The sequence below is a fragment of the Aegilops tauschii genome, chromosome 5 (genome assembly GCF_002575655.3).
Source record: "Aegilops tauschii subsp. strangulata cultivar AL8/78 chromosome 5, Aet v6.0, whole genome shotgun sequence".
Taxonomy (NCBI): domain Eukaryota; kingdom Viridiplantae; phylum Streptophyta; class Magnoliopsida; order Poales; family Poaceae; genus Aegilops; species Aegilops tauschii.
In genome coordinates this window covers 538,244,652-538,266,473 of record NC_053039.3, presented here as the reverse complement: position 1 = coordinate 538,266,473, position 21,822 = coordinate 538,244,652, and positions in this window count along the sequence as shown.

Sequence of the window (21,822 nt, the reverse complement as noted above, 5' to 3'; positions counted from 1 at the left end):
CTCTTTTTCTCTCATTTATTTCATTTTTTTGTTTGGTCTCTTTGGCCTCTTTTTTTATTTTTGGCTCTTTGGCCTCTTTATTTTTATTTATTTTTGAAGTTCGGAGTCTCATCCCAACTTGTGAGGGAATCATAGCTTCCATCATCCTTTCCTCACATGGGACAATGCTCTAATAATGATGATCATCACACTTTTATTTACTTACAACTCAAGAATTACAACTCGATACTAGAACAAAATATGACTCTATATGAATGCCTCCAACGGTGTACCGGGATGTGCAATGATCAAGAGTGACATGTATAAAAAAATATGAACGGTGGCCAAGCCACAAATACTATGCCAACTACATGATCATTCAAAGCAATATGAAAATGATGGTATGTGTCATAATAAACGGAACGGTGGAAGTTGCATGGCAATATATCTCGGAATGGCTATGGAAATGCCATAATAGGTAGGTATGGTGGCTGTTTTGAGGAAGGGTATATGGTGGGTTTAATGCACCAGCGAAAGTTGCTTGGTACTAGAGAGGCTGGCAATGGTGGAAGGGTGAGAGTGCGTATAATCCATGGGCTCAACATTAGTCATAAAGAACTCACATACTTATTGCAAAAATTTATTAGCCATCGAAACAAAGTACTATACGCATGCTCCTAGGGGGATAGATTGGTAGGAAAAGACCGTCGCTCGTCCCCGATCGCCACTCATAAGGAAGACAATCAAAAAAATAAAGCATGCTCCGACTTCATCACATAACGGTTCACCATACGTGCATGCTACGGGAATCACAACCTTTAACACAAGTATTTCTACCAATCCAGAATTACTCACTAGCATGACTCTAATATCACCATCTTTATATCTCAAAACAATATGCAAGGAATCAAACTTCTCATATTATTCAATGCTCTTATATGAAAGTTTTTATTATATCCCTCTTGGATGCCCATCATATTAGGACTAATTCATAACCTAAGCAAATTACCATGCTGTTTAAGACTCTCAAAATAATATAAGTGAAGCATGAGAGTTCATCAATTTCTACAAAATAAAACCACCGTCGTGCTCTAAAAAGATATAAGTGAAGCACTAGAGCAAACTGCCTAGCTCAAAAGATATAAGTGAAGCACATAGAGTATTCTAATAAATTCACGATTAATGTGTGTCCCTCTAAAAAATTGTGTACAGCAAGGATGATTGTGGCAAACTAAAAAGCAAAGACTCATATCATACAAGACGCTCCAAGCAAAACACATATCATGTGGTGAATAAAAATATAGCCTCAAGTAAATTTACCGATGGATTGAAGACAAAAGAGCGGATGCCATCCGGGGCATCCCCAAGTTTAGATGCTTGGTTGTCCTTGAATATTACCTTGGGGTGACTTGGGCATCCCCAAGCTTAGGCTCTTGCCACTCCTTATTCCGTTGTCCATCAAATCTTTCCCCAAAACTTGGAAACTTCACAACACAAAACTCATAAGCTCCGTTAGTATAATAAAGCAAATCACCACTTGGGTACTATTGTGAACTCATTCTAAATTTATATTGGTGTTATCTACTGTATTCCAACTTCTCCATGGTTCATACCCTCCGATACCTACTCATAGATTCATCAAAATAAGCAAATAACACAATGAAAACAGAATTTGTCAAAAACAGAACAATCTGTAGTAATCTGGAAACTTGATATACTTCTGTAACACCAAAAATTCTGAAAAATTAGGACAATCTAGGAAATTTGTATATCAATCTTGTGTAAAAAGTTCAGATCAAAATCATGCTTTTGTGAATTTCTAAAATTCTGGCAATGAGCGTAAAAGTTTCTGTTTTTCAGCAAGATCAAATCAACTATCACCATAGACCATCCCAAAGGTCTTACTTGGCATTTTATTGAAAAAAGCTATAAAACATGATTACTACAGTAGCATAATCATGTGAACGCACCAAAAACAGTAGGTATAAATATTGGGTTGTCTCCCAACAAGCGCTTTTGTTTAATGTCTTTTTAGCTAGGCATGATGATTTCAATGATGCTCACATAAAAGATAAGAATTGAAACATAATGAGAGCATCATGAAGCATATGACTAGCACATTTAAGTCTAACCCACTTCCTATGCATAGGTATTTTGTGAGCAAATAATTTTTGGGAGCAAGAATCAACTAGCATAGGAAGGCAAAACAAGCACAACTTCAAGATTTTCAACACATAGAGAGGAAACTTGATATTATTGCAATATGCAGAAGGATATGTTCCTCTCTCATAATAATTTTCAGTACCATCATGAATCAATTCAACAATATAACCACCACATAAAGCATTCTTTTCATGATCCACAAGCATAGAAAATTTACTACTCTCCACAAAAGCAAAATTCTTCTCATTCCGAATAGTGGGGGTATCATATGAAACTCGGATACTATAAATTGTTTCCACATTAAAAGAGTAATGTTCAGAAAAAAGGGTAATCATAATTATGACAAGTTTTAGAAATATAATCATCATTATTTTTTTAACATAAGTGTCATCACAATAATCATGTTGTGTGTGAAACAAAAGGTGTATCAGCTGAAAGCGAAAATGCCCCTTTGGACAGCACAAAGCACTCATGGATAGGTGCAATGGTGCGTGATCCGAGATTCCAGAGGACAATGCTTGCAACAGGCAATCCGTGAAATCTAGCTCCCAATCCACCGAAACTAGCACGCGATCAATCTTCGTCATGGTGGGAGCCTCCCGCTCATCGGTCCAAATAAATGTCTTCCCATGCATACATATTTCCTTGAGATCATGATCGTCCACGAAGCTCCAAAATCTTATTCATGATGTTACTGTTGAGGTTATTGTTATTCTTTTCAGAAACTTTTAGGATCATGTTGAAGTCGCCAAGTAGCATCCATTGACCCGGGCACGCCGTGAAGCTAGGCGACGAAATGAATCTTGGCCTCGTCTTCTTGAGGCACGTACACAATTGTTCACTTTCTTGGTGTGCACCTTACCCGTGATGCTATTGGGATCCAACATCACATTGTCAACCTAAAAGACGGTCGTCATCGGGGGGCCGGGGACCGAGGATTTCAGAGCCTGGAACTTCACCAAGTCGGGGCTGTTTACCGTTAGGTCGGCATATCACCTCGATGCCTCGATGAAAAAAGCAGGTCGCGCTCCCGCCTCAAGCTCAAGTTCAGTGGCCGACCACTGGAGTTTCATGCAGCTCTGGGCGGCCGATGTGCCGAATAAGGTCAAAATTCACACCTGGAGGATGATTTCAAACGGGTTGGCTGTTGGGATGGAACTACAACCGCGACGCATCAAACAAGGAGTCTTCTGTGTAGCTTGCGGGCGCGAGGAATCGCTGGTGCACCGGTTCTGGCAATGCCCCCACTCGGCTCACTTCTGGGAGCTCATGCGGGAGGAGGTGGGGGCACATCTACGGGGACCGCCGAGGGAGATACAATCATTCCGAAGCATGCGATCATGGATCCTGGAGTGGCTAGCTGACGGCTCAGTGGAGGAAAGGGAGCTGCTAATGATGACCAGGTACGAGCTATGGCTAGCAAGGAACAATGCCAGGGAGACAAAGAAGATAGAGGAGCCGGCTACAATCACGAGAAGGGTGTTGTACCTGAGGGAGGAATGGCGATCTGTCCATGCGCAGGTAATGAAACAACCAGTGCAGCGAATTCTGCAAACTTGGAAGAAACCGGATGTGGGATGGGTGAAAGCAAATGCTGATGGAGCAATGGCGAAGAGCGAAGGGTCGGGAGCGGGGGGTGTAGTCCTCAGGGACTGCCATGGTGAGTTCTTGGCAGGAGCTTGCCATTTTTTTGGCTGTCGCGGATCCTGAAGTGGCAGAGTTGCATGCGTGCCGCCGAGCCATATTGCAAGCTCAAGAACTAAACGTGCAGAAGCTCATCCTCGAGACGGATTCTAAGGAAGCGGTCCAGAAGCTGCTAGACGTCAACAAAGATTTCTCTCACACTGGGCATCTAATTCAGCAGATCAAAAACTTGCTTGGAGTTGTCCAGGAGCACCGCGTGGTTTGGGTGCGTAGAAGTGCAAATAATATAGCACATGTCCTAGCTAGGGAGGGTTGCTGTAAATCACTTTATAAAACTTGGCTTCATATACCCCGGAGTGTGTCCGCTCCGAGGTTGCAGAAGAGATGAACTATGAATAAAATAGCAACTGTTTCCCCAAAAAAAAGACGGTCGTGTGTCATGCCATGAGAATCCCACCACGTGTCTCCTTCGCCGCCAAATAAACAAAGCCATCCAATGATTGCCCAAGACATTGCGTAACTAGCATGGTATGCTTTGTAATAGTGTTATATCTTACGTGGCTGAAGTTGTAACAATGGTTGTAAGAATATTTAATTAATTAATATATGGGAGGTCTTTCTTTTTAAAAAAATGAAGACTTTCTCTAGAAGAACACCTTTGTGGTTTTCCTTTTTGTTTTCGAGTTATCGTAATTTCCGAGGTTGGCACACGATTTGGGCCAACGCGAGAGGCCGCATGACCGACCCAGTAGGGGCCCAAGGTCTCAACAATCAAAAGGCCGACGGTATCTCTGAGTTCAGGGTACCCCTAAAAATCTTCTGAATTGAGGCCACGCTTTGATTGTTCTCAGTTTCCGACCTCCCCAATCCAGTCAGATCGATCTGTCTCATCGATGGACGATGCGGCGCCGCCGGCCAGGGACTGGTCGCTGCTGCCCATGGACGCGCTCTCGTCGATCTTCGTCAGGGTCGGCGCCGTCGACGTCCTCATGGGCGCAGGCCTCGTGTGCCGCTCGTGGCTCCAGGCGGCGAAGTTGCCGGACGTGTGGCGGGCCGTGGACATGGAGAACCACGAGGTCGTGCTGCTCAAGAACATACCTGTCCTGCGCGCAATGGCGAAGGCGGCCGTTGACCGCTCCGATGGACAGCTTCGGGTCTTCGCCGGGAAGCGTTTTGTTAGCGATGAGCTTCTGAAGTGTATATCGTGGAAAGGTGTTTTCTTTTCACCATTACTTGATTTCTGCTCGAAATTTAACTACAACTAATCACAGCTCCACGTTAGTAAAAATATTGTTTCCGCATTTACTCTTGGATAATCTTTACTGAATGATCACCCTACTGTTTGCAGTTCGCCCTCACTGACCACCCTTCGGCTTGTATCCTGCTACTGCGTTTTCAGCCAACGCCTCGCCAGTGTTATAAAACAGTCGCCTCTGCTGGAGCTGCGTTCCCTTGAACTAGATGATACTGACATCACCGTCCAAGAACTGACTGCTATCCTTGAGAACTGTCCTGTTGTGGAGGTTCTCTGGGTGCACAATTGCTTTGAAATCGATGTGGATTATGAGGAGCATGCCCTCCGAGCAAAATTTGCTAGGATCAGAACCATGACGATCTGGTGCGATGATGAGTACCGTCTTTACTTCGACTGAGCTCTCTCTCTCTCTCCCTTTGCGGGGGACATAGACCGAGATCCTTCCCAGCCACCTACCTAGGCCTCCCTATCACCACTTCTAGATTAAGGCTAGTGCACCTACAATTCATCATAGATAGGCTTAAGGCAAGACTAGCGGGATGGAAAGACAGACTGTTACCTATAGCTAGCCGAAGGATTCTTGTTAGATGTGTGCTCAGTGCCATGCCAACTTTTGCACTCACAGTTCTGCGGATCCCCAAGAAGCTACTGAAAGATATTGATAAGTGTAGGAGGAAATTCTTGTGGAAGCAGGAGGAGGAGATCACTGGAGCTAGTTGCAAGGTGAACTGGCCGACAGTGTGCACGCCGACCATGCATGGAGGCTTGGGAATCTCTGATCTAGAGCGTTTCAGTCACGCCTTGAGACTGAGATGGCTTTGGATTGCTTGGACAGACCCTAGCCGCCCTTGGCGTGGCACCATGCCGCCATGCAACAGTGAGGACATGGCCCTGTTTGCGGCTGCAACAACAGTGACAATTGGCGATGGTTCGATGGCTCTGTTCTGGCACTCCCGGTGGCTTGGAGCCTGCACCCTTGCTGCGGCATACCCGGGCCTCTACAACCACTCCAAGAGGAAGAAGCGGACCGTGCGTGAGGCGATCAGGGATGATACCTGGATAAAGGACCTTAGGCACGGGGACACACTGATTTTGTTGCCGGATTTCATTCGACTACATCGCCAGATCACCACAGCTGCAACGGTGTTCAGCGATGGCACCCAGGATACCATCCGATGGAACCAGGATGCAAAGGGACAATACACAGCAAGATCGGCCTACGCGATGCAATTTCAGGGCAGGCTACGATCAACCATGGATGATCTAGTCTGGAAGACATGGGCACCGGGAAACATCAAAATTTTCGCCTGGCTGCTGATGATGGATCGTCTGTGGACAAACGACCGCCTCCAGCGACGGGGTTGGCCAAACAACTATTTCTGCCAACCGTGTGTTAGCAGCCTTGAGTCGGCACACCACCTCATATGGGACTGCCCCGCCGCCCTTGCCGTCTGGCGATCGGTGGGGTGCAGGGGAGGATGCTCAAACCTCCTCCCGACCGACTCATGGATGACCTCCAGTCCGATTCAGATCGTGCAAAAGATGGTTCAGGCAACGCCGATGGCTTCCAGGAAAGGGGCAAAAACCATCACCCTCCTAACTTGCTGGGAAATCTGGAAAGAGCGAAATGACTGCATTTTCAAGGGCAAGCAACCAGAGCCAAGTGACATCTTCAGGGCCATCGACAACTCCGTTCAACTCTGGCACCAGGCCGGAGCCATTGGCCTGCAGAGCCCCTTCTAGGATCCGCCCTGAGAAAAAAGTTTTGCCTCTCTTTTCACGGCCGGAAAATCCGGTCCGTTGCTGTATGATGTACACCTTTTCCTGTACTTGGTCCTAGGACCTGAACCCCCTCATGTTTTTCCCACTGCTTCCTGCTAATGCAATGAAAAGCCAGCAATTGCTGGATCTTTCAAAGAAAAAAACATAGACTGAGATCCTGATTCTGAAGATGAGAGGACATATATTCAATGTGATCTGAGTATATTTTGATCCTTATGATCGGTCACCTTATTCAGCATTTATCCTTATGTTTAAGACGGATCTTCGAATGTATCTGGCGCTTAATTGTCGGTCGGTTCTGGCTTGTACCTTTTCCCTTTCAGGATGCATCTTACTGTAGTATCCTTTAGGATACAACACGATAGAGGGAAGGAGTTGGGTAAAAAACGAGAGGGATGGAGCTATGTGGCTCTCTCAGCCGGATGAAACAACATAATATTCCAGTCTCTAATCAATGATTTTCTTTCCTCGTTGGCGCTGTGATTTGACCATTGCATCATGTCATCAGATGGAAATTGGGGAATGGTGAGTTAATTAGCTTCTGGCACGACACCTGGGTCGGGGAATGTTCCCTGAAGGTACAATTATGGGATTTATACTGTATTTGTAACCAAACGGAGTGTACTGTTGCTCAGGTGTGGGACGGGCGTGATCTTAAGTTAACTTTTAGGAGATGCGTTGACCAAAGTGGACTTGATAGATGGGAACTATTGTTGAGGGTTGTTCAGCAGTGTACCCTATCAGATGAATCTGATATACCAAGTTGGTCTTTGGAATCTAATGGATTATACTATGTGAAATCCTTCTACAAAAGCATCAACTTTGGGGTAATAGCTTCTGCTATCAAAGATGACATTTGGACAATTATGTGTCCTCAGAAAATACATGTGTTTTTGTGGTTGTGTGCTCATAACAAAATCATGACTAGGGATAATCTTGCTAAAAGGAGGGAGGTGGAGGACCCTTCCTGTCTTTTTTGTGCGGAGTTCGAAGCTGTGCAACATTTGATGTTTGATTGTGTGGTGGCACAACATGTGTGGGGCTTTATATCCGATCTTTTTGAGATTGATAGAATTACTAGTTTTGACAATATTTTTGCTTTCTGGCGAGTGCATAAAAAAAAGCCTGTGCTTAACATGGTTATTGCTGCTTCCTTGTGGAGTTTGTGGAGACTAAGAAACAAATTTTGTTTTCAGGGGCAGAAATGAAGAAACGTGAACTGCATTCTTGCAAAACTAAGCTGTTATTTGCACCAGTGGAAGGTTCTCTGCGACGATGCTCAAGCAACCCTGCTGCAAAGGTGCATCCTTCTGTTGGACAAGCGACGTGGAGAACTGATGCGGATCGTCTGGAAGTGAGGTGTGGGAGGGGAGCATGAGGGGGGCGACCAGTGGAGAAATCTATCGTTGTTCCCTTTCCTTCTGATGTGGCTCTGTCATAATAAGTACCTAGATTTCGTTCCTGCTATGTTGGAGAGAACTTCTGCTCTCGAGCTCTAGGTAGCGTAGTCTCCTGGAGAGTAGTTTTATTCGCTACTTAGGCGCTGTGAAACTGGTTGTGACTGCTTTATCTGCTTCAATCTATAAAATTGGGGCAGGGGGGCAACCCCTTTCATTCAAAAAAAAAAAAAAAAGTGGCTGGTGGTGGGATGGATAGCTTATGACGGAGGATCATAGCATTGCGACGTTTCCATAGGTTGTTGTCTCTGTTTTCAGCCCATAAATCTTGAATATCTTCAGAGTTTGTCGGGCAAAAGCTGTGCAGTTTTCCACATTCGCATTTATTAATCGATCCCTTGATTCCTTGTTGATGGAGCTTTGCCAATTGGACACGTGTGGGGAGGACATGTTCTTTATATGGCACATCTTGAGAGTGCGGCATGTGTCGATGTGCTTGATCTAGCAACTGGTATGATTGGTTCAGTACCACATTGATCCATATAGTTGTTTTAACATGGTCAAGAACAACCGGCTGGCCACCTTTATATGTCCGGGCAGTCTGAAGGAGATGGAAGTCCAACAAGGAGCTATGTGTGTCGCCACGAGCTCTTGGGGGAGGTACTGGTGAGGGTGGGGGTGGGCGTGGGACTTTAACTCCAAGTTGCATGTACAACCCGGCCACAACTGCAAATGCAGCCAATTTATTTAAATACATGGAAAACAATGAATATATTTTAAATGCATGACCAATACTTTCAAAATACACAGTTAACATTTTTAAATACAAGTAAAAATTTAAATATGTGATGAACATTTTAGAATAAACATGATAGTTTTTTTAAATAATGTTGACCTTTTTTGAGCGACGAACATTTTCTATATAATCAGCGAAATTTTGAAATACAATTTGAATATTTTGTAAATATGTGATGATCATTTTCAAATATGTTTAACAATTTTAAATGCATGATGAACACTTTTTAAAATGTGCGATGAACATTAAATTTGAAGCTTGTCTTAGTTCTATGGACGTTTTAGGCCTCAAAAATACTTTTTACACTTGCAAAAAAAATTATTTTTGTGAAGATATGTTTTAAATTCATGTTTTTCTAAAAAAATACCCTCTCCTATCCTAATTATTTGATGCAGGCTTAGTACAACTTTGTATAAAGATGCGTCCATTAATTTGGATCGGAAGGAGTACTAACATTTTTTACTCATGCACACAACACAAATGTCTGGTGTCGCCTTTTCTATAGAACGGCACATAGTGTTCTTTGTTATCTTTTTTTTCAAAAATATCAGATATATTAAGATTCATCAGAAGTACAAAGCACCTCAAACATAATCAAAATTACATCAAAGTCCATGGACAACCGAACGACCATTGCCGCCGCCAGAATGAGACGCCGACGCGCCACTATCGCTGCTCCCATACCGGAGTCAGCCTGACCTTGTCGATGACAGGCGGGAAGTTTTCGTGCGCGTGCCTCTAAGGACCAGCGTTCGAGAGCCGCAGTCGTCGCCACTGAATCCTTGAATCGACCTAAAAATCCCGACACCCAATCTCGCTGTTGCGTACACACGACGAGAAACCCTAACCTCACCGCTATGGGGAGCTGGCAGGAGTCTACGCTGGAGTCTGTCTAATCTGTCCTGACGAACAAACTTGAGGAGGATCGGAGCCCTGAAGACTGATTCGAAGAAGAAGCGTCGTCATCCGTCTAAGGGTCGCCCTTGCGAGAATCAAAACCCTACCTATCTAAGCCGAGGCACCAGAAATACCATTCCCGCCACATACATGTACCGTAAATATTTACGGAATGTGACATTGGACCTATAAATTTTTCTTTTCGACCGCCGAAGCGGCAGGCAGATGGGTGGCGTCCACGGAAAAAAAAGCTAGGAGTACAAGGAAAAAAAAAGAATGATGTCACATGGCATCTACATACAAATATCAATACTGCTAGCATTGTGAGTTTCAAAAAATAAATACCGCTAGCATTGTGAAAAGAATTATTAGCGTTAAACATGATCATTAGTGATTAATACATACTCCTTCCGTCAAATAATAAGTAACGTTGATTTAGTACAACTTACTAAATCTTCGACACTTACTTTGGGATGGATGGATATTTTTTAGGCATTAATCTAAGCAAAAATTTGTGTTGGCCTAGTTAGAGTGCCTTGATACACTTCCTAGCTTTACGGTTTAACATAATCTACTATATATTAATAGCTAGCCTCCACTACTCGGAATTCTCTGCCTTCTCTTTGAACCACATCACCTAAATTAATTTAGCCATTGGATATACCACATCAATCTACAATAGCGATCAGATCTATACATTAAGAGCAGCTGCACCAAGGGCTTCCAGTAACTGAAGCATTCATGCAAATATGCATGGAGTAATGATAGAGACGAAGGTGTCCCGATGTTTCGATGAGATAGCAATCGTTTTCTGTGGGAGTCGACTTTGACGATCCAACTATGAACGTGCGAAGACGTCGCGCCTTAGCAATCGCTAAACCAACTTCCGAGGGGTTACTGACCATACCGGAGCACGATCAACCTGACCATGAGGGTCTATTTCCTGCGAGCAAACGAAGAACAAGCCAGAAACTGAGATTGCAATCTGGATATTGCGAATAAAAGAGGAAAGCTTTATTAATGAAGGTCGGGTTCTATGACGCCTGTGTCTGGTCGTTGAACACAAACGAAGTACGCGAAGTTGCCGCTATGGCGAACTTTTAATCTAAACAAAACCCAAATTCTAAATGATGCCCTAAGGGCTGTATATATGGAGTAGAGAGGGGGGAATTTCGTGGCCTTGGAGGAGGGGTCCGAAACCAACCCTAACTCTTGTTTCCCCACACATACGAACTCTAAAAACTGCCTATAATCAAGTATTTCAAAATTACATGGGCCAGGCCCAAAAGTAAGGTGACGCAGCACCTAGGATAGCCTCTGGACGAAATTTATGAAATGGCATCTTGTATATTTCGTCCAAGGCTTCATGCACTCATTATGGTGGCTTCAAAGTCCTGGAATCATCACTTGTAACTCCGTTCTTGTTCCCCTTGCGCATGCCATCATCTCCATGCTTGAACTTGCTCCAAGGTTCATCTTTCTTGTCCAAGCTAGGCCCTTCATTTGTAAGCAAAACAAATGTATCCAATTTAGGCAGCATCATATTCTCATGAACATTAGAATTGTTACCAAGAAACAAAAGTACCTGATAATTCAATTGGCGTGCGCGAGCTCTAGTAATTGGTCCGGTATGTATAGCAGCAGGGGCTGTGGGTGTAACAATGGTATTCATGTCCTCATCATCCTCCCCATCTTGAAATGAAGTCGTCCTCGACGAAAGCTCATCTTCCTCTCCCAAATAAGGCTTCAAATCTGCAATGTTAAAAGTGGGACTAACCCCAAAATCTGCAAGCAGCTCAAGTTTATATGCATTATCATTTATTTTCTCAAACACCTTAAAAGGACCATCAGCACGTGGCATTAGCTTTGATTTGCGCAAATTAGGAAATATATCCTTACGCAAATGTAACCAAACAAGATCTCCAGGTGCAAACACAACATGTTTTCTACCCTTATCTCCAACAAGTTTATATTTAGCATTCATACGCTCAATGTTTTTCTTAGTTAACTCATGCATTTTTAAAATCAATTCAGCACGTTCTTTAGCATCAAAATTAACCTTCTCCGAAGATGGAAGAGGCAACAAATCAATAGGTGCACGAGGTAGGAAACCATACACAATTTCAAAAGGGCACATCTTAGTAGTAGAATGCAATGAACGATTATAAGCAAATTCAATATGAGGCAAGCATTCTTCCCACATTTTCTTATTATTCTTCAAAACAGCCCTAAGCATAGTAGACAATGTTCTATTGACTACTTCAGTTTGTCCATCAATTTGGGGGTGACAAGTAGTACTAAAAAGCAGTTTAGTCCCCAACTTAGCCCATAAACATCTCCAAAAGTGGCTAAGAAATTTAGTATCATGATCTGAAACAATAGTATTTGGCACACCATGCAAGCGAATAATTTCACGAAATAATAAATCAGCAACATTAACAGCATCATCGCTTTTATGACATGGTATAAAGTGTGCCATTTTCGAGAACCTATCCACGACAACAAATATGCTATCCCTCCCCTTCTTTGTTCGAGGTAAACCTAAAACAAAGTCCATAGATATATCCTCCCAAGGAACACTAGGTACAGGCAAAGGCATATATAAACCATGAGGATTTAGTCGTGACTTAGCTTTTTGACATGTAGTGCAGCGAGCAACAAAACGCTCAACATCACGTCTCATCTTTGGCCAAAACAAATGTGTAGCAAGTATATCCTCTGTCTTCTTCACGCCAAAGTGTCCCATTAATCCTCCTCCATGCGCCTCCTGCAACAACAAAAGACGAACGGAGCTAGCTAGAATGCATAGCTTGTTAACACGAAACACAAATCCATCATTAATGACGAACTTGTTCCACGTTCTTCCTTCATGCACATATAGATCTTTGATGGTCTCCAAACCAAATATTTTGAAGTCAAGTTGTGAAAGCATAGTATAGCGACGAGACAATGCATCAGCAATAACATTTTGTTTACCCTTCTTGTGGGAAGACGTCAGCAAACTCCTGCAAAATGTTAGTGACAGCAGGGGGCAAAGAGGAAGGCACGTCCTCGAATGAAAATAATGCCTCTTTGCACACAAAAGCATAGCAAACAGATTTGCTAAAATCTAGCTCATCAATATCAGATTTTGTGGCAAGTAAACATGCACTTTTCAATTTAATTTAAGAAGCAACACTAGATGGTTTATTATTAGGTTTCATTTGTTCCTCAAATCCTTTTGCCACAATCTGATTTTCACTCTTATTTTTCTCCTATTTTGCTTTATTAGCTCTATTAATATCATCTTTCAAAATAGATTCAGGAGTCATAGGAAGCAAAGTAATATGGCTATCCTTATGAATAAGAGTATACTGATTATTTCTACCATGGTGTACAGAATTTTTATCAAATTGTCATGGTCTACCAAGTAATAAGGAACATGCTTGCATGGGTACCACATCACAATCAACATAATTAGCATATGTAGAGATACTGAAATGCACACGAACAGTACGTGTTACCTTAACCTTGTCGTTGTTGTTGAACCATTGGATGTAGTAAGGATGTGGATGTGGTCTTGTGGTGAGAGATAGCTTCTACACCATCTCCATGCTAGCCAAGTTGTTGCAGCTCCCTCCATCTATGATGACGCGAACATAACATTCCTTCACAACTCCCTTTGTATGGAACAAATTATGCCTCTGATTTTGCTCAGCTTGTGTGACCTGCACACTCAAAACACGTTGAGCAACTAAACATTCATACCTATCAGCATCTTCAGGAGCCATGTATTGCGTCTCATGATCAGAATCATCTCCACCGTGTTCTTCACGTGTAATAAGAGCCAAAGTCTCCTCATCATAGTCACTAACGGACTCATATCCACCATCCTCAGTAGCAATCATCACACGCTGAGATTTGCATTCTCTCGCCAAATGTCCTCTTCCCTTACAACGACGACAAATAATATCACTTGTGTGCCATGTTGATGCCATGGAAGAAGAAAAACTCAGTGCAGGCCCGATAGGTGTGCTCTTGGCAGATAATGGTGGTTGTGCCTGCTTCCTTGTATCACGGCTGGATGTAACAGCTGATGGAGGTGTTGGTGCAGTAGAATGTGTGGAAGTAGAGGATGCACGCGGTGTCCATGATGAAGGTCGACCTGCAGAAAAGTTAGTCCGCGCCAATGCCTGTCGATCCTGCACTTCACGTTCAGCTTTACAAGCAAGATGGAATAAACGAGTGATATTATTATAATCCTTATACTCTAGAATGGTCTGGATCTCTCTATTTAATCCACCCATAAAACGTGCAAGCATAGCTTCATTCTCCTCAACAATACCACATCTAATCATGTCAGTTTGTAATTCCTGATAATATTTTTCTACATAATTTTTTCCTTGTCTTAAGCGCTGCAATTTTTGAAGTAATTCACGTTGATAATATGGTGGAACCCAACGAGTACGCATAGCAGTTTTCAAAGCAGCCCAAGTAGCTGGAATAGGATATAATCTACAATGTTCAGACCACCAAACACATGCAAAACTAGTGAAAGCACAAACAACAGTAGGAACACGTCTCTCCTCGGGATATTGTAAACATGTAAAACGTTGTTCAGTTTCTAACTCCCAAGTAAGATATATATCAGGAACATATCTACCCTCAAATGGTGGAATATTCAATTTTAGTTTAGGGAGATGGTCATGATCCCGTACCTCATGTGGTGGTGCATCCCTACCGTTGCGATGATATGCATGAGGACGACCTGGTGGTGGTGGTGCTGGTGGTTGCACGTAGTTCTGATTTTGATCAACCTTATCCTCGTAATGGTCCTCCACCTCTGCAGTAGCAGCAGGAGCTACAGAAGCATCAACAGCGGCACCAGAATTTTTCCCAGGGTCAATGGGAACGCGCTGTGCTTGTCCCACTTGATTTGAAAGGCGACGTTGCTGTTGTTGTTGTAGAGGTGCGACAGGTGCAGCCGGTGGTGGTGGTGGAAAACGCGAAAGCAATTCAGTAAACTTGTTATCGAGCTTTGCTTCAAACGTCTTCTCCATGCCATCTATCTTCTCCATGGCCTCTTCAAATCTGTTTAGCACATCTTGCACCTGTCCACTCATCATTTGCTGAAACTTATCATGAAGCTCCTTGTTCGTCAAGTTCTCCCAGTCAATCTCGCCGGGTTGTGATCCTGCCATGGTTAGCAGCAATAGAAACACACAAGAATATGATCCTACAGACTACTAGAAAATGGCGATGGTGGGGTGTCACAAATCCGTCAAGCAAATCTCAAATTCTTACCAGTTCTTACCCAGCAGCAGTCGGTGAACAGCAACTGTTGTAGTCATAACTCTCAAAGCTTGAATAGAGCGATTACCAGGGAGAGTCAAACGCACGCCGTAGATGTATGTGGAGCTGGGAAGGCTTATAATATGGTAGCAAAAAGGGTCGGCAATAATCAATTCAGAGATGCAAAGTTGAATAAACGCTCAACGACGGTACTGTGCTGGTCCTAGGCTAGACCGTGCTAGAGACGCGAGCCTAGAACACTAACAAAATCACGACGCTGCACGTAAACAAGGGAAAAGCACACTCTGGAAAAAAATCGCTCTGTTTTTTTTGTGCTCCTCTTTTTTTTTAGAAAAATCACTATAATGCCAAGTGTCTCAAAACTCTTCCCAGGTTAAACTGACAGGATGGGCATGAATTTTTTTTTTGACTTTTTTCCGTAAATCAGGGCAGCGACGACGAAGTGCGACAAAAAATCACTATGATGGCACGTGGCTCAAAAGACTCCGAAAAGACTAAAAATAGGGTAGGGAAAAAATATTTTTGCCTGCGAAAATTTTGGCCTAAAAACTACCCGGGGGTCTCCAGACTAAAAATTTTGGCCTAATTTGTTTTCCCGAAACCTACTCAAGCAAGGAAACACGAATCGGAAATTAGACGGATCTCGAAAACAAACCTAATATGAAAGTAACTCGGATTGGTGGTGGATATATGGTGGTAGGATATGGCAGCGGTGGTGGTATATGGATACGGATTGGTGGTGGTATATGGATACGGGTTGGTGATGGTATATGGAGATGGATCGGCGGCGGATAAGCAGTGGTGGTAGATGGCAGGGGCGATGATGATGGTGCGGCGGCGGCGTGACAACTTATGACCAGAACTCGAAACTCTAAAAGACTAGACTCTAAGACCAGCAACTAGACACGACGATGCAACCGCAAATTCAACAAAGAAAAATACTGAAAAGACTATGCAAAGGCTCAGACTGGTTCGGATATGATGAACTAACCCTAATTTTTTTTTGGCTTTTTCGTGGACTGTAGGTATGAAGAACAGACTCGATCTAAACTACGAAAAACTGGAAAATCTCACCGAGCAACTTGGAAATCTGATACCACTTGATAGAGGCGAAGGTGTCCCGATGTTTTGATGAGATAGCAATCGTTTTCTGTGGGAGTCGACTTTGACGATCCGACTACGAACGTGTGAAGACGTCGCGCCTTAGCAATCGCTAAACCAACTTCCGAGGGGTTATTGACCACGCCGGAGCATGATCAACCTGACCACGAGGGTCTATTTCTTGTGAGCAAATGAAGAACAAGCAAGAAACTGAGATTGCAATCTGGATATTGCGAATAAAAGAGGAAAGCTTTATTAATGAAGGTGGGGTTCTGTGACGCCTTTGTCTGATGGTTGAACACAAACGAAGTACGCGAAGTTGCAGCTATGGCGAACTTTTAATCTAAACAAAACCCAAGGTCTAAACGATGCCCTAAGGGCTGTATATATGGAGGAGAGAGGGGGAATTTCGTGGCCCTTGAAGGAGGGGTCCGAAACCAACCCTAACTCTTGTTTCCCCACGCATACGGACTCTAAAAACTTTCTATAATCAAGTATTTCGAAATTACATGGGCCAGGCCCAAAAATAAGGTGATGCAGCACCTAGGATAGCCTCTGGACGAAATTTATGAAGTGGCATCTTGTGTAGTTTGTCCAAGGCTTCATGCACTCATTATGGTGGCTTCAAAGTCCTGGAATCATCACTTGTAACTCCGTTCTTGTTCTCCTTGCACATGCCATCATCTCCATGCTTGAACTTTCTCCAAGGTTCATCTTTCTTGTCCAAGCTAGGCCCTTCATTTGTAAGCAAAACAAATGTATCCAATTTAGGCATCATCATATTCTCATGAACATTAGAATTGTTACCAAGAAACGAAAGTACCTGATAATTCAATTGGCGTGCGCGAGCTCTAGTAATTGGTCCAGTATGTATAGCAGCAGGGGCTGTGGGTGTAACAATGGTATTCATGTCCTCATCAAGTAACTGCCGCGTAAAGTCTGACGTAGTTCGAAAATAAAATGACGCATGCATGTATATGACACTTGGTGCTCCATGAAAGAAAATGAGGTATGTATGTATGTTTTGTTTAGTTATGCTCCATTTTATACTTATACAAATAGACACACATTTATTTATTTATTTAAATATTGATAAACAAGTTATCTTGCTATATGAGAAACTATAAGGGTTAATTATCCTTTTGCCCTTAGTGGTGTCCATGTGCTCAGTTTTGCCCTCAGATGTGAATTGTGCTCAGTTTTGCCCCTAGTCCGTGCGCACCGACTCGTTCCGTGAACTCTGCCGTCTCCGTCAGGTCAACCTTTTGACTCGGCCCTTACAGGTGGGACCAAGCGGCAGAGACGACCAATTTTATTCAGACCATTGCATGCGTGGCTTGTGGGACCCAGCAGAGAGCCGTTCAGTAGAGAGTCGTTGCGGGTGTGCTATATAAGCGGGCGACAGCGGCGGTGACCACGGCGACAGAGAGCACGGTGGTGACCACGGTGACAGAGAGAGAGCACGGCGGTGGGAAGCTAGTTGTGGAGGGCGCGGCGGTGGGAAGCTAGCTGTGGAGGGCGCGGCGGCGTTGAGATCCCCTTCGGCTCCAAGCTCCATGTCTTCCTCAAGCTCCCGCGCCACCTCGCGGATGCAGAGCCGGGCGCGTGTGGACATGCCTGTCTTCGTCTGTCCGCGGTGCCGGGCGGGCGTTGATCGGAGGGTTTCTCACACACCGAGGAACCAGAATCGTCCGTTCTACGTGTGCAGTGAGAATGGGGTAAGAATCGGGGCAATTGCACCATTTTCGTGGTCGGGATCTTTGAGCAATGGGTTGATCTGTTTGGTGTTCATGCAAGTGACATGCTTATTTCTTTGGGTCGATGCTCTAGCCAAGACTCTGATGAATGAACTGCAAGAAGAGCATGAAGAATGGTTGCGCATGCTGCCACGTACGGCAGTGGCCGCAGCACGAGCTCCGAAAGAAGAGATGGAGGGCGAAGCACACACTGACAGAGAGCTAGCTGTTCAGCTTAGGATGTTGAAGAAGAAGGTTAGGAAGCTTGAAGATCAAGCACTACCAATACCCACTTGCAAATACTTTTGGGCATTTGTAGGTATGGTAATCGCATTGGTTGTAATGTTGAAAATGTATGGAAAGGCATGAATTATGGAGGAATTTGTAATCTTGAAATTGTATGAGAAATTCACCTAGTTTAAATGTTGGTCAAAGTTGTTTAAATGTTGAAAAAAAGAGAAGAAGTGACCAACATTTAAATATGTTGAAAAAAAGAAGAAGAAATGAGGAATTCAGAAACTTTTGATCAATGAAATGCAGCTCTCTGCTCTGCCTTTCTGTCAAAAAAAAAAATGGTTGCTCTTGGGCCAAATTCAGAGCGTAGAGCCAAGTGCAGGCTAGACTAATGGGCCAACTGCATCCAATTAGGCCCATTCGGGGGTTCTCTTGCGTGTTTTTCTGTTTTCTGTTCTGATTTAATTTAGGCAGTAAATCATAATGCTGGAACTTTTTTGTGGAAGCTAATTGAGTTATTCCAGAGCCAAACAATTAAGGTTATAAATTTTTTGGAGCTGTTAATTAATCCAATTCAAATACACCATGATTTAAATCAAAGACCAAAATGTCATGGAAAATGTGCCTCAGCTCTGGTAGAGGTTTACACCTGCTGCCAAAATAAATGAACATTTTTTAAGGGCATTACATTGAGAAAAAATAATTTGTCTAAAAAATGAAAGGTGGAAAATGCACAAAAAATTGGTGCGGCTGGGGACTCGAACCCAGGACCGCGTGGTTTGTGGTGTTTAGGGCTGCGCTGGTAACAGCTAGGACAGATGGCAAGACTTTGACATGGGTAGGGAAGGAAGGTATACATAGTGAGACTGTGAAAATTGTCAAAAAAAATAGTGAGACCATGAATGTTTGCACACGCGTGAGAGTGGTTTTCCTTTGTTTTGCACTGAAATTTTGGAGGGTTGGAAGGTTGAAAATATATGTTTGCACTGCCACATGATTTTGGTTAGAGTGGCACTTGGTTTAGGGTTAGAGTGGCACTTGGTTTAGGATTTAAAGGAAATAAATTTGCATGTTAGTTCATGACTTATTTTTTTGAATGAAACAGAGGGCTTCTCACCCCCTCCGATTTTCATTAATGAAAACCACAAGTTCTCGAACTTCATGACTTGGTTTACGTAAGAAATGATATGTTTGGGCACGGACATTTTTTAACACACATAATAAACCATAATAACTTAGATAATATGCAACACACCGTACCATTACAATACGACACATGACGAAACATGACACGACATGACACGGCATAGAAAAGCAACAAAATAAAAAACGAAACATGACGAGCTTGACTCCGGGCTTGAACATCTTCATCTTGACCTCCTTCTTCCACCTTGGCCGCGCGGGCCCCTTCAACAACGTCTTCATCTTCACACCTCCTCCTCCTCCTCCTCGTAGGGAAGGGAGTGCATCTGGGCTGGAGTGGGGAAGATGCTCTCGTAGTTGGTGTAGATGTTGTACACGGTGAAGAAGATGGCCTCGCAGCCGCACCAAAAGACTTGGCTGAGGAGCTCGCCCAAGTCAAACGGGTTGGTGAAGGTGACCGTGAGCAGTAGGAGGATGCCGCCGCGGTCACAAACCTCGTTGAGGGTTAACATCCTCGGCGAGCCCCATGGGAGGTGGGCATAGCCGGCTCTGAGGAAGGCGCGGGTGAGTTCGACGGAACCCCTCCACCTTGAAATAGCCCACACACGGGGCTCCCTCTCCACGAGCATGCCCGGTGGGTAGCGCAGCTCCGGCACGACAGGCGGACGGTTGAAGGTCGGCCCGTTGAACTGCATCTTCACTTGGTCTCGCTTGGGGAGGGCTCGGTCGCTTGGGTGTTTGAAGTTGGAGAGAATGGATTGGATCTGGCTTGTGGGTGGGAGAGGAAGAGAGGCACCCCATTTATAGGCATGTGGGTGGGAGAGGAAGAGAGAAAGGATGAGAACGGTGCGTGTGTGTATCCGGACGCGTGTGTGTATCCGTTATGTTTTGCACTCTTAATTTTTGCATGAAAACGATGCATGGGGCGCGTGCGTGCATCTGAATCAATGCATAGCTCTTTGACCGGGCGGTGCATCTGACTCGCTGCCCTGAACCACTACCCTGAACCACCTAGCTCGCCTCGCTAGCCTAGCTCACCTAGCGCGCCTCGCTCGCCTCGCTCGCATGCATGCACGTCGCCGCCTCCCACGCATGCAAACCCACGTCGCTGCCTCCCATGCATGCAAGGCCTGGAAAGGCTGAGACGGGCTATTTACCGCGGTCTCAGGCCCAGACAACGAGACGGCCCAATGGTCCATCCAGCGCGCCCGGTATTTGTTTAGAAAAAACAATCTCCCAGTCAATCAGATTGCATCTCGCGGATCGCCCCCTCCTCCCCACAGATTCCTTCTAGAAGGGTTAGATCGGCCCTTGACCGCCGCTAGGGTTAGATGAACGGTCCTTGTTCAGCGTTAGGGTTAGCGGGGTTTGGGACGGGTTTGGAGCAGTCAAAGCTATGTTTGACCAGATTTCAAATGAGCATAATAAATTCAATAAAAATCAAAAAATAAAAAACCTGCGCACATAGTCTTCTTATGTCATATACTAATGATTTAAGTTGATAAACAAGGTTTACATACATTTAAACGATAAGTTCATGTGTATTGTGTGATATCTCGAGTATCTAAAACTCTTTTGTATGAAGTGAAGAGAAGTGTTTTGGGGAAATGAACATGAAAATTTCAAAAAACTGACCACAGCTTCATTTTGGAGTGACTAAGAAGAATCCAGGCTTAGTTTTTCATTTTGATGTTTTACACTTGTTTAAATCTTGGTCAAAGTTAAAGTTGACCAGAATTCAAATGAGCAAAACAAATTAAAAAAAATAAAAAAAATGGAAAAACCAGCGCACATAGTCTGTATATATAGAATATATGTGTAGGAAAGTTATTTGGCTGATTTAGACAAGGTCGGAAAAAACCTTGCTTACAAATGAGGCCGTTTACCCTACCTTTGGACCCCTCTTTTTAGCAAATTTTTCATGAAAATTTCAAAAACCTCACCACAGCTTCATTTTGGATTGACTAAGAAGGATCCAGGCTTAGTTTTTCATTTTGATATTTTAGACTTGTTTAAATCTTGGTCAAAGTTAGGTTTGACCAGAATTCAAATGAGCAAAACAAAATTCAAAAAAATAAAAAAAAGGAAAAACCATGTGCTCATTCAAACATCATCCAACAGATTTAAACATCATGTCAAACATAGTTCTAACATAGGTCCAACATCATCCAACAGAAATACAACATGTCAAGTGATAAATGTTTCATAATACAACATCATCCCTTATTCATAATGTTTCATAATTATTCATATATAGCGTTGGGGCTTCTGTCTGTTCCTTGAGCTTCTTGCCATCACTTTGCTCCTCGTGCACCTTGTGCTCATTGCTTCTTCTCTTCTCCTCTTGGTTGTCGGTACCTTGCGCGTCTTCTTCAAACCTATCATAGAGTTGTGCAAAACATA